Source organism: Microcebus murinus, chromosome 11 (genome assembly GCF_040939455.1).
Source record: "Microcebus murinus isolate Inina chromosome 11, M.murinus_Inina_mat1.0, whole genome shotgun sequence".
In the NCBI taxonomy this organism is placed as follows: domain Eukaryota; kingdom Metazoa; phylum Chordata; class Mammalia; order Primates; family Cheirogaleidae; genus Microcebus; species Microcebus murinus.
Genome location: NC_134114.1, coordinates 51,582,799 through 51,597,273, shown reverse-complemented (window position 1 = coordinate 51,597,273; position 14,475 = coordinate 51,582,799). Strand labels below are relative to the sequence as shown.

At 42.1% G+C, this 14,475-nt stretch overlaps 1 protein-coding gene across 1 annotated transcript in view; it reads left to right on the top strand.

Annotated features, from left to right (window-relative positions):
• The first annotated feature begins 8,802 nt into the window (after positions 1–8,802).
• ZNF366 (zinc finger protein 366) overlaps positions 8,803–14,475 on the top strand; it is a 66,749-nt gene continuing 61,076 nt past the window's right edge. Inside the window, exon 1 of the mRNA XM_012783297.2 lies at positions 8,803–9,259. The gene's annotated coding sequence lies outside the window, so the exon portion shown is untranslated. The remainder of the gene's footprint in view (positions 9,260–14,475) is intronic.

Below are 14,475 nucleotides of genomic sequence, written 5' to 3'. Positions count from 1 at the left end.
CTGGAGGCTGAGTCATGCAACACCCCCTTCCAAAGGAATGGCTCTTACCCATCAGCCAGATGCCAGGGAAAGGTAAACGGCCTCAGGTTTCTATAAGGACTGCCCCCACAGATCATTCATGAGGAAATTCTCCGCTGGCCTCCCATAAACAAAGACATGCAAATTGTGGCTTTAGGTCCATAGGCTAAGCCTAGATCCTGAAACCAAAGGCTGTTCAATTCCACTCTCATAATAATGTTGATTACAACTTTATCTTCCCAGGTGCAGAACAGACATGAGGCAAGATCACTCATTCTTTCACCTACCCAGGGACATCTACATAATGGATTCTTCCTTAACTCCTTTTTTTCTCTTCAAACATTTACCTTATCTTATGTAAAATGTTGGTTTTCTGGGCACTAATGTCTCGCAAGAATGTAACCATTTGCCTCACTGCACACCCCATTCTTCCTTTTTCTTTCTGTGTGCCCTCTCCCCTTCCACACTGAGTTCCCAACTCACTCTCTGGAGAGTACATGTCACAGTGGTTTGTGCTTTTCCTGGTGCATCCTCCAACTTTGGTTAACAAACCTCCATGAGTGGAGATCTTTGCCTCAGTCACTTAGTCTGGGTTGTCAGGAGTCTTGCTCACTTCTGAGAAGGAAGGCAAGTTTCCTGTTTCTGTGATGACAGAGGGTAGTCTTCAGCTTGGGTCCCTTCTCCAGATAAGGAACTGGTTTACGGTTTTGTTTTGGAATTTAATAGCTGAAGGTTAAGGTTTATTTTCAGGGGCTATAACTTCTCCTTATGCTTAGAGATCTCAACCATACATAAATTGTGTGATTGTTTCTCTGTTTTTGGTTTCAGTCTGTCTAGCTTTAGAAGCTCTAAATTATGGGAAACAAGACCTTTAAAATTGACTAAAACCCCCACAAGTCAAGTTCCACCTTTAGAGACACCAGCCACTTAAAAGAAATAAAAATATTTTACCCCCAGATATATTAATATTTCTGTGACATATTTTGAGATGGCTGCCATAAGTCCAGCAGAGAAAAGTAACACTGCAGCATTGTCTTTTGTGGGGGGAAATTTACATCTGTAGAGAATCTCCATTAATAAACCCAGGTCTTTCATTACCTGATCCAGGAAAAATTAACTGAGAGTCTGATACCTTTAAAGGTCTGAAAATAAACAGTTATCATCTGTTTCTGTCTGAGGGCTGCTACTTCACAGGCTTTATTTAGCTAAGCTTCCTTTCTCCCTCCCATAACCTGTCTTGCCACCAAAACCCTGTTTTGCCACAATCCAATCCCCCATTCTTTAAAAACTTTTCACCTTAAGGGGTGGAAGGGGCGTTGAATCTCCATTCTGAAGGCTCCCATGTGTACACACTAAATAAAATTTGTTTGCCTTTTTTCCTATTAATCAATCTGCCTCTTGGTGATTTTTTTTAGTGAAGCTTTAAGGGACCGAGAGCCTTGGTGCCTACAGCTCGCTGCAGCGAGCAGGGTCACCAGCACCACTAGATTCTTCTGGAAGGAAGCTCCAGTCAAGAGAATCCAGGAACCTGATCTGTCGGGAAAAAATGGTGAGAATTTCTTACCAGCCGGGCTCCTGGCCTCTCTGCACAATTCGATTGAGCAGATGGTAAACAGCACCTGTCGCCTCTGCAAGATTTTGACTAATGGGAGGAAAAGATTTTGTGTGACTAGTCGTGGGTTTTAATGACTCTGGTATACTTTTTATACTTTTGGTACTTCGTGATGTGAACTCATATTGTTTGATCCCCCTCCTCCCAGTCTTTTCTTTGCTCTGTTTGTCTGTGTCCTGTCATAAAGAGGGGTACCAGGTAAAATTCCTTCTCATCTTGTTTTATGTCCTTGAGAGCTTGTCTTGTGACCATGTTGGAGCACTCCCTCTTGGTCTCCACCATCTGTGGGATGTCATTTTGGGGTTACATCAGGTGGCCAGCATGAAAATGGCTGGGAATCTGAGCTGTTTTTGTTCTGAACATGTCAAGCTCTTAGGAGAGTTTGGCATAAGAAATCCCATCAATAGGGGCTTTTGTCCTCTCGACCCTCGTTGTCCCGTTAGTGCTGGGAGAGTTCAGTCCCGGGAGGGCCTACCCAGTGTCACAGATGAACCGGTCTGTGAATGGTGCCCCCCCCCACACACACACACACTAATTTGTGGGTCAACACTATCCTTAATTGTGTTGGCAACAAGAGACTTCTTTTGTTAGCCTATTTCTGGCAGAATGAGGGGATCTTTGGGATTTCTTCATCTCTGAAAAGGCTATGAGATTGGCTCACTTTGGAATAAGTACAACATTGAAAACTAAAGGTCAAAAGATGGATCCTTTAAATTAGAAAGACTCCTAAATTTAAAAAAGAATGAATTTCACAGATGTCTTGTTCTAAACAATTACTGCATTTGTATTTATGGGCAGAGCAAATTGGAAAAAATGTCAGGTTTGGCAATTTCGTTCTGTGTTCTCAGTTCTTGGTGTTCTCTTGGCTGAAGAATGACCAGACACAGCAAAGTAAGGCAAGCATGAGGTGAAATTTATTGAGGGGGAGCAAAATAGGATTTTAGAGCAAGGGCAAGATATAGGTTTACAGAGCAAGATACATAAGCCACAGATGACAACCACATACCTTGTTATAGTGGAAGAGACCTTGGTTATGGTCTGGATCCAGATAGGGACCAGATGTCATCATGGAACCACTTTGAGGGACAATTGGGAGTTATATGACCTGACTCTTACTATGCATGTGGATCTGCCTTGAGCCTCTCTGAAAGGCCACTGTTCTAGATCACTTTCCAGACTCTATTGTACCTGTGCTACCTGGCCTGTGGGCTAGACAGTCCTCTGCATTCTTTTGCAGCTGGTGCACTAAGTTCTGATTGGTAGGTTCATAGGGTATTCCCTCCTCCCCCAGGTATGGCAGTCACCCACCTTGTCCCCAGGAGGGTCCAGAGGTCCCTAGCTGTCTACCTAACAAAAAGACACATAATAACATCGCGGCTGGCCTTAAAAATTCTCTTGACAAAATTAAAGAGCAAAACCCTGACCTAAAAGATAAAACCTTCTATGTGCTACCCCTGTGGGAATAGCTGCCCCTGCAGAAACAATAACTAAGGCCTGCCTTCCTTGTGGCCTAGCAGTTAAGAGTCTGTGCTGTCACCCCAGTAGCCTGGGTTTGACTCCCAGGCAGGAAATGGGGCTGTTTTGGTTTTATGTTTATATAACTTTCAACTTTTTGAGGTACTCATTTATTATTGATCCTCTCCCCTTCCTTAGATAGCCTTTAATTTCCTGTCTTCTGTCTGTGGGACTCCCAGGAGACTTTAGGGCCTTTGTATGTAGATGGTCAGCGAGAAGCTGAGGCCGTAGAGAATATGGCCAGATAGAAACGTGGACTGTACCGCATTTGCGGGGAAACTGATTTTTTAGAGCTGTTCTTATGCTGTTTCTGGATCATTGACAACTGCTTTCCATCTCTTTGGAGACAGCTCATGCATCCTTGGTTAAGTCACAACCTTGGTTAAGTTTAATTTAAAAGGCACCTTTAGTTTAAAAAATGTTCAAAAGCCAGAAATATCAGCTGTGTGTCTCTGCTAAAATCTGCTCCCATTTACTTTTACTCCTCCCTACTCCCCCTTCCCCCTTGCTGCCTTCAGTACCACATGAAAGGACCTAGAGGGAACTTCTGATGACTCAGACCCCTTAAGAAACTCAGAAAAGGCACCGCTCATCCCCTTTTTGGGGTCTTCTGTTTTCCTCATGATGTCTAAAGAGTCAGATTCCACTCAGGTATAAAACTCTGCTTGCGTTTGTAACTCTGTTGTAACTTTTTGTGATGCTTTTTGCTTACATTACCTCTCTGGCTTTTAGGAGTACCAGAAATTACTTTGCATCATGAGAAAATCTGACCTTGGTGTGGGTAATGGCTAGGCAAGAGTGACAATGTTACAGAAGGCTGACTACACCACTACGGGGAGCTTCTTGTTTCTTTGCACATTAAATAAGAAAGGGTGAAGTTTAAACATTTAAAAAAATGTCTTTGAAAGGGAATACACTGTGAAAGCCAAGGTGAGACATTCTGATATCTAGCTGCTTAATTCAGAGGGATTTCTGAATTTCCTCTAAGCTCATCTGTATGTCTATAAAATCCTATGATGAAGTCCTAAGATTTTGTGTTACTTTGGCATCTATTTTTAATCTTCTAACTAACACACCCAAACTCCCAGAAGAGGGGGAAAAAAGGCTTACATTCTCCCTCTGTGGTTGAGATGTAAATTTGCTACCCTTTTTCTCTAAAACTTAAGGGCTTCTCCAGATAAACTTTAACATTTTCCATTCACAAAGCCACAGTTCAAATCCAACCTTCCTTTTCAACTAGTAAGTTTTACTTCCCTTATGGCTAACGTTCTAAAATCAAAACTATAAAGTCTTTGTGTGTACATGTGTATATTATATTAATATGTTGAGTCTACATACATGTATATATACCCGAACATATGCTTATATACTGTCTACATGTGGTACCAAAATAATTTGAAAATGATAGCTAGCCCAAGTGCTTTTCAAGTTCATGTGACTTTAGTAATCTTTGATAAATATAGTTTTAAAATTGTTAATAAAATAAAAACTTCTTCAAAATTTAATTTAGATGTTTTTTTTCCCCCTGAATATACTGGTCAGGCAGGTTAATACTACCTCGGCTAGATGGTTAAATGTCATAAAACTTGCTTTGTAGTACTTTTGATACTTGCTTAACTAGTCTATGAGTTTATGACTTTAGATTTAAACCTTAGGCCATGGAGAGGCATAGGGACACCAGGTGGAAACACTGCTGATTATTTTTGTTTTCCAGTCCAGAGTTAAGAAAACTGTGTTATTTCTTCTTTTCAGCTATTTATACCTTACAACAAATTGATAAAATATATTTTTGTGAGCAAAATTAGATAATCATTTGTTTTTCTCTGTACTTGATTTCTCCAAAATTTAAAAACTATTTGTGAGTATTCTTAATTTATGACAATATGGTTATTTGTATAATTAAATAAGAATCTGATTTCTTTTATAACAGGACACAATTGGAGACACTGGTTATTTTACCAAGGTTTTGACTGGAATGGCATATTTTCATACATGTCCCTATTGCTTGGAAGAATTAAGGCTGACTTATAGAGCCGATAAAAAGCCCTTTGGAAAGACTGGCTTGGAACTTTGTCTTTTACAAAGTTTCCTGACCTGTAGATAAGTAAAGAATGTCACTTTCTGACAGGCCCAGGAGCCCAAAGTTATTTTTGGATCTTGAGAAAAAAGTAATTTTCCCAATTCATACAAGTATTACAGACAGTCTGATGATTTGACTTTCTAGCCACAAAAGTCTAATCTGAGATTCCTTGTGAAAAAGTTCCAGCAAAGACAATTTAAAAGGAGCCTATATGGCTAATAATTATTCTTGCTGCACTTTATACAAATAATCAAGCCAACTGTAATAAGACTAAAATTTATTTCACAAATAAATTGGTCCCACTATGATATAACCTTGGTAAAAATGAGAAACTGGAGAAAGAAAAAATTATATTTCAGAAGAAACTACAGTACAACTGTTTTTAGATTCTGGCCTTGTTCATTGTTTTTGGGTTTTTATTATTTGCCTACAATTTGGCATTGGTCCTTTTCTGATTTAATTTCCCTCCTCTCTGTGGGACACAATCTCCTAAGAATGAGCCTTCTTAGTGATATGGGATTAGATGAAACATACAACCCAAAACTCATGTTTTCTATAATGCTTTCTCTGAAGATTTTTAAGAATAAGGGGGGAATATAAGGGAAAATAAAAATTTCAGGACCACTCCCTCAACTCCTTATGCAAAAGGGAAGGTCAAGCCTAGAGGCTGAGTCATGCAACACCTTCTTCCAAAGGAATAGCTGTTCCTACTTAATAACATTACTAGCATTGTGCATCAGCCAGATGCCAGGGAAAGGTAAACGGCCTCAGATTTCTATAAGGACTGCTCCCACAGATCATTCCTGAGGAAATTCTTCGCTGGCCTCCCACAAATAAGGACATGCAAATTGTGACTTTAGGTCTGCAGGCTCCTGAAACCAAAGGCTGTTCAATTCCACTCACATAATGTTGATTACAACTTTATCTTCCCAGGTGCAGAACAGACATGAGACAAGATCACTCATTCATCCACCTACCCAGAGACATCTACATAATTGATTCTCCCTTAACTCCCTTTTTCTCTTCAAATATTCACCTTATGTAAAATGTTGATTTTCTGGGCACTAACTAATATCTCACCAGGATGTAACCATTTGCCTCGCTGCACACCCCATTCTTCCTTTTCCTTTCTGTGTGCCCTCTCCCCTTCCACACTGAGTTCCCAGCTCCCTTTCTGGAGAGTACATGTCCCAGGTGCTTCTGTGGTTTGTGCTTTTCCCAGGAGTGCCATCAAACTTTAGTTTAATAAACCTCCATGGATTGAAATCTTTGCCTCAGTCACTTATTTGGGGTTGTTAATGTCTACAATATGCCATGCAATGGGAGCTTTCCTGATGGGTCCACGGCAAGGCCACATGCCACTCCTGCCCGAGTGACTCCTCAGGTGGCTCAGCACAGTCCTCTCCCTTCACTCTAGTCAGACCCAGGTGAGCCAGGAGGCAGCTGGAGCTCGCGGGGCCGGGTTAGACATCTCTCCTGCCAAGCCTAGCGGGGTGGACTTAGCAGTTTCAGCTTCTGACACCCTGTGGGTGATTTCACAAGTGTTAGAGGGTGACTTTCATATGATTGGCAGCTCAGGGGAAGAGGAAAAAGCCCTTTCTGTGACTCTAGCAGGCAGGGTGACAATGAGGCATGTGCATGGAGCAGCTTGGCACAAGGCAGGGCTGAGAATCCCCTGTCAGCTCTGGGGCTGAAGGTGGCAGGTCCTGGCTGGATGTGGCCCAGGACATCAAAGCTGTGCAGACTGAAATGGGACTTGTCCCCGCCCAGGTGGCCTCTGGGCGGGTCAGCTGGCCTGGAGAAAACAACAGGGCCTCAACGTGACAGTCCCCGCATTCTGCAGACTTAAAAGGGAAATCCTTTGGATTCTGACTGGACTCCTGGGGCTCCGTGGCCTGAGGCTGCAGAGAGGAAGAAAAATCTGGAAAGGGCTGCATGTTGCAGGGAGGGGCTCTTCAGAGGTGATCAGAGAGGGTGTCGTGCCTGCGAGGACTCAGTAGCCTGGGCTGCTCTGTGCCTTCATGTGCCCTCAGCTCTGCTGACGATGCCGGGGACCCCTCTCCCCATACTGCTCCCTGTCACCTTCACTCACCCCACATGGCTCTGCGGATGCCTCTTCCTCATGGTGACTCCCAGCGGCCTGCCTGTCAGCCCGCAGGTACTCAGAGCTTCGCCCCAGTGCCGCTGCCCCTGGGACAGACTCCGTGCCTGCGCCTTCCCTGCTCCGTCGTCCAGTGCTCGTCCCTGGCTGGCTTGGGTTTTTATTTGCATTTCCCTTCCTGTGTACACAAAGGTAGGACACAGAGGAAGGCCAGCAGAGGGCAAAGAGCACTAGCGCTGGAGCCAGGACACAGAGGAATGTTTGGTGTGTGACTTTGGGCAAACGGTGGAGACGCTGCCTCTGGACATCGGTGTGACGAGCTGGGTCCCCTGTGCCAGACCCCAGTGCCTGGGCTGTGCCGGTGCCGGTGCCAGGGCGGGTGCAGAGACGGGACCTCTGCCCCAGCCCTTACAACCTGCTGGATAGCAGTGTCTGTGTGTTCTCTCTGCTGCTTGCACACGTTCAGCTAGCGAGATAGATAACCTGATGGATGATGGATGGATAATGGGAAAGAAAACTGTTAGAATGAAAAATTAATCTTATAGACCACCAGTACCCAATAAAAGTCTTACATGGACGCTGAACCAGGATCACTTTTTCCCTGAACTCACATTCATGGCTCCTGCAATCAGGTGTATTTCTCTCCCCAGTTGGGTGAAATAAGGAAGTAGTAGCCTAAGGCTGTTTTTTTCTTTTTCTATTTCTTTTTTTTTTTAGTGCCACAAAGGTCCACATAACTGCTTGTTCCTGTTCACAGTGAAAATGGCTTAACCAGATGAATGAAGGGTGGAGGACGCGCAACAGAAATCAGAGAATTTTAAACCAAGCTTATTTCCAAGTGCAGTTAAGCCGAAACAAAGCCCAGGCCTGCCTGCCGGCCTCCAGGTTCTCCTGCCTCGGCGAAGATATTCTCTCTGTTTCCTCCGCGCCTGCAGCCAGCTCCCCGTCCCCTTCCCAAACTGTGGCTGATTTATCTAAGACTTAGGCTGCTTCACAGTATTTTGAAAACAAACTAGAAACCTCCTTCCAGTTTTCCAGAGGTGACTAAATCCAAGAAGCCTTAGGAATGTAAAGGACAGGACAACGTAAACAACGGTTCTGAGACACTGTGTCTGGCAGCAGTATGGAAAGTTACTTCTTTCCCTTTTTTGTCCACCAGCAAAGATGGAAGCTGGATTTGGTCCATTGCATAAAGTGCAGTGACCGGTGCATAAATTTGCTATTCGATCTTGGAAAAACTCTAAGGATCTAGAGTTAGCCGAGGGGTTGCAGCAATGCTGGTGTTTCAAAGGGCCTAGAAAAGCCAAAAGTCCGGGCTAACCAGCCATGGTGCCCTGTCTCACGGGCTGCAGGTTTGCCTCCGTTAGCACAGCAGGCGAAACTTTCCCTTGCTCAGAGTCGACATGACATGATTTGTTCCCTTTTGGCTGTGTCAGTTCTGCAAACCAGATACCAGAGTCTGCAAGCTCAGGAGAGCCTGCCTTTCTGGAACACCATTTGTTTGGACAGGACAGGCCACTAAGGCGTTTTCATCTCTTTAAAGCTCCCAGGGCAGAGAGCATATTTGAGGAATTCCTTTTTTCAAAGATTTTTTTTTTTTTTTTTTGCCCCTTCCAACATTTTGTTTAAGAGAAAATGAGATGTCTATCTTCTGTTTCCTTATTTTTTTTCAGGAAAGCAAAGGGTTGTTGACTTCCTCCCTCTCCCCTCCCTTCCTTCCTTCTTCCCGAAGGTACTCATCTGAGAAAAAGAGAACGAAGTATTGTTCCTGTTCTCTTTCTTAAGTCATTTGAAACACTGTCCCTGCGAGTTCTTTAAGTTCCCTGTAATCTGTACACAAGAGAAAGAGGGAGAGAGTGAGGGAGAGAGACACAGAGAGCAGGGATCAGGTAAAGGATTGAGGCTGCTGCAGCCATTCAGACCTCAGGAGCTGGTAAGTCACCCATGCACTCATTTCTGCTTCCATTTCGATGTCCCTGGGATGGATACTGCTGTGGGCATCTTCAACAGAAAATACCTTGCTGGGTATAGTCTTTAATCAAAGGGGATGACTGATGGATGGCCCAGAATTTCAGCTTATACTTTTTTTTTTAAGAGAATATTGATGCTTTGCAGAGCTGAGGCTGCCAGAACTGGAAATAGAATTGCACTGGGGCTAAGGAGGACACTGTGTTAAATCTGAATTTTGGCACAGATAACGTGGCCAGGTTATCCAGGAGCCACTGGAGTGTGTGATGTGTCCCACTGGAGTGTTCACTCTTCGTCAGCTCTGTGTCCTGGGAACCTTATCAGGGTGTCTGTTAAGAATTGTGGTTTGCTCTGGAGGTTTTGTAACATGTTGTCTGGATTGAGGTGCCCTTCTCCTGTTCTTTTTTTTAATTCCCTGTGGCATCCCCCCAAAAGAGGACTGTTACTTTGTGACTGTTATTCTGCATCACTGAAAAAAGAAAGGAATGCCACTTTGAAATAGCAGTGCGTCTGGGGGGTGGCTTATGTGCTCAGGTTCCACATGTGGACTCAGTGTAAATTTATTATTTGCTGTCAATGGAAGACGTCATCTGCCACACAAAAGAAGGCAGAGATTTTGGGGCATATAGCTTTAGTTTTGGAAAACAACATGTAACTAGAATGGGAAGATTAAGATTGATCGCTTGTGTGAGTAGGAGGGGGAAAAAAAACTAAGCTGTAGATGCAACTGAAAAACATTCACCCAGTGCCTGGTTTTCCAAGCACCAAATAGAGTACTGCAAGCTAGTCAAGCTCATACACATATCTAGTTTTTAAAAGTCTAACTTGCTTCAATTAAATTTGTCAGAAAGGATAATGTTACCAAGAACTCATCATGGTAAGCCATGAGGGAGCTGAGATCATGTTGTCAAAAATAGGCCAGCAAGATCACTTGGAAAGACAGTGTATGTTTACTAATGTGAGTAGTTTAATTTAGAGAGGCATCGAATGGGTGAAAGGCAATGGCCAAGCATACTTTTTAAAAATATTCATTTCTATGAAATTTACTGACTGAAATAACCTGGGATATGAAGAGTATGATAAAAATATCTGAACTCTTATTTTAAAATTACTTTGGCCAATCTATGCTTTAGCCACAATCAAGGAATTGATCTTTATTCACAACCGAGCCATTATCTTAATAAGGATGAGAACATATGATAGCACTAGACTGTTGTGTAGGTTTTGTTCTATTAGTCAGACCTCCTTTCTCTTCTCCTTTTTACAAGAGACTTTCCTTAGGAGCACCATAAAATGAACAATGTATAAGAGATGTGATTAGCATTTGCCTGCTTGAGGATGCAAAATTATTCTAATAACGGTGGAAAGTGGTTTCCAGCTTCCCTAGCAGCGACCCTGGCCACTCCATTTTCGTAGATCTTCAGGTCAAAAGGTAGCCAGGGCTGACTGTGTTGGGCGTTATTGCATCATTTATCAGCAATTGTGACCCCAGTAGAAAACTCAGGGCTGCGATCTTGACTTGCTCCTTTCAGTTTCATTTCTGTTGATAATGCATTTAATTTTCTGCGCGATTAAAACAACGCCATGCAACACTCTATAGTTTTGGTTATTGAATAAAAGCATCAGATGCAATCAGAAACAATTAATAATAGCAGAGTCCTCAGACTAAAGACAAGGAAGGCAAAACGTGGGTAGGGCCAATGGCCCAGAAAACAGCCCCTGCTAGCACACATCTTCATTGCTGCTGGAGAGTAAGGAGCTGGGGGTAAGCTATTTTCTTTAAAGCAAAAAAATATATATTCAATGTTTCCATTCAAGTTAAACCATTGCCATAAGAATAGTTGTTGGATATTGGGTAAAAAAAAATCAGCTACCTGAAGAAAAAAGCCACCAACAAGTCTAATCTAAGTCGCTACTACTCAGTCTATGTCTGCTCAACTCCAAGGAGTGAGTTGGCATTCGTGGAAACTTCCAGTGGATGATTCTTCTTTGGGGTCATCAGAGGCTGTTTCGTGATATCATTGGGGGAATTCCAGTGTGGAATGATCCAGAATTTGACACACACAGATTTCATTAATTTATTTCTGCCAAATCTGTACACACAGCTAAATTACAAATTTAATTTTAAATCATGTTAGGTCTGTGTGTTGGGATGTGAATCAAGTTACAATAGAGCACAGGCTACGTTGTCATACAAATTGAATTTGAATTCCAGCTTTGTCACTTACTGATCAGGGGCCTTAGCTCAGGTGTTTAACCTAAGTCTCAGTGTTCCCACATGTAAAATTGCATGAATACAAGAGAGTTCTTGTCAGGGTTAAATATGATTATAAAACAGTTAACACAATGCTTGGCAAGTAATAGGAGTCAATCAATATCAGTTGTAATCTTTAAGTCATATATTAACACTTCAGAGTACTGTATTCTATTAATGTAGAGACTAGATGAGTCTTCTATAATTCCTGTAATTTTTCTTGCTTAATACTATACCAAGGATTTATCAGAACAAAAATTATTTCTCGTAGCTTTAGAGTTGGGCCCATATTGAGTGATGATATTATGAACCCCAAATCCTTATACAGTAAAAGAAGGTAGAGTTTAATGTATTGATACTCATTTTGCTAATAGCAGAAATGCCAGATTTAGCTTCGTTGATTATACCAGCTGTATTCAATAGTGCTCAATGCAGGGGAAAGTTCATCTGGGATGAAAGTTTGCTATTTAAATGAATGTGTGAACAGACCTTAATTATACTGTAGACATTTCTCCCTTTCACCCACTTCCCCAACCTCTAGAGCTCTGTGTCATGGGTGACCTTTTACCTGTCCATGGAAGGCTGTAGACAGATTTTTTGGAGACCACAGTGACTGTGCCGTGACTCAGCCAGAGAGAAAAGGACTTGAAGTGACATATCTGCCCCCACCGAGAGAGGAGCATACTTGGAGTTCTCTCTCCTCAAACATTCTGGCAGGGAGCCATCCACCTTCACACAGATACACACAGGAACACGGTATCCCCACACGGGGCGTGTGCAGGGTGGGGGGCGGGGTACCTGATTGACCCAACTGCTATTTTTCTCTCACTCTTTTAAACTTCAAAACTTTATATGCCCATTCGTTTGTCAAGCAATACTGATATTTTTACTTAGGTCTTAGTTAAATATCCCTCCACTTTCTGAAAGCAAAAAACAACCACAAATCTACCACTAACAACCTTTTGTTATTATAACCATTGGGGTCTTTTTGTTGGAATAAGAGGCTTCATGCAGCAGAGACTTGTTTGGACACTCAACCTTAGGAAAACAAATCGAAGCTGAGGTGTACCGCACTAACGTGCGAAAGGTGCCTTCTCTTGTGCTTGCTGCGTGGAGTAGAAAAAAAGACTAGATGGTGAGTCAGAACACTTCTGATCCCACCTTTGCACTCCCTTATATGCGCGACTTGAAAGATTTCTTTACTTGCTTGGACCTCGGTTTTCTCGTCTATGAAATGACAGGCTGGACTAAATAAGTAATTTTCAAGGCAGTCTGTGTGTGAGACTATGTATCAGAATTCACTTGGGGTTGGGGAGGGGGGCGCTCGTTCCCACCGTCCTCTTCCCGGCCCTCTGCACTGGGTGAGTGTGGGAAGCTGCTGTTGGCGTCCTGTGGTTCTCTGAGATGGAAGGTGAGTGTCTGTTCCGCCTTCTCCGGGATGACATGGACGTTAACTATAAGTGCATGCACTCAGAGCCATGCTTTCAAAGGGAATTCCTGTTCTACATTGGATGTTCTCTCTAGAACTTAGTGTTGAATACATCAATTGTTATTCTAGAAGCGATTAGTATTATGGAATAAGGAATGTCCTAGCAATCTGATGATACTGATCAACAGCCATATATAAGTTATAAAAAGATTGATTATAGATCGATAAATATTGTAATTCAATATAAATAGCACTTTTTGATTTATGCATTTCCATATTATTTGCATCTTACAGCGAGCATGTATTCTTTTTTAAATAAAAATACACAGATATCAACCTTTTTCTGTTCACTTTTAAAAAATATTAGTAGATTTGATCTCATAAGGTTTTTCTTTTAAACCTTTTACAATGTGTGCTGTGCTGAGCCTATTTTAGAAGTTAGATCCTTGTTCTTAAATTGATGGTGACATGGAAAGGCAAAAGGATTGATATGAGTGTTTAAAAAAACAGCACTCACAAGTCACATTAACTCTGCTTTAATTATAAGGAAAATATGTACCTTATAAAAAAAGCTGTTCTGAGGTTTCTGATTTTGTCTCTACCTAAATCACTTTTTTCCCCTAATGTATTTATATGACTAATGAAATAGAGTGGCAATGAGCACAGGTCTCGGTCCTACAGGAATATAAAGACAACAAATATCTTGATGTGCGCTCTTGGAAACAGCTAAGCTAGTAAAGACTAGTCTTTTTGACTATCCAAATGCCAAATACGTTTACATAAAGCAATGATATTTAGATAAAAGAATAGGAACATGTCTTCATCAGGTGCCGTGCATAACACATAAGTTCACTAGAAAGTAAGCACCACCAGGACAGGGATTTTGTTTTATTTACTGCTGTACACCTGGAGACTACAGGAAATAGCACATAGCATGTAATACATGCATAAGGAATATTTTTTGAATAGATGAGTTGATGAATAAGCTGAATGCAGAATGAAAGATGCTATCTTTATATAACACCAAACGAAGTGGTTAATGACTAAAAAAGTTAGTCAAATTTTTTTGCAGTCTAGACAATGCCAAACTGCCAGCTTGACAGATTTATTCCTCACCTGAATTGACTGGAATGGGGTTGTTTTGCTGTTGTGTGCACGGGGCTGGTACGTGTATATTAAACCGTCATCTTGGCAGTTCCCACCACCCACTTGTTCATGGAAGATTAGCATTTATAAGATAGATACACAGAAAAGACTTTTGGTTGCATTATATTTTCCATTTATTTTCTGGGCAGATGATGGGTTAGCAAATTGTTTTTGGCGAGAGAGAGAATGGTCATTTGTTTTCCCTTGACTAAAAGAGCTGTGAGCCAGCATTCAGCCTTGTAGGAAATGCTCAGCGCTCTCTGGTTTGTTATAGGCACAGGCTGTAAATCCAAGTTAAAGCAATACCACTCGGACTGAGTGTACAAAACACTATGGGGTGAACTCAGGGAGA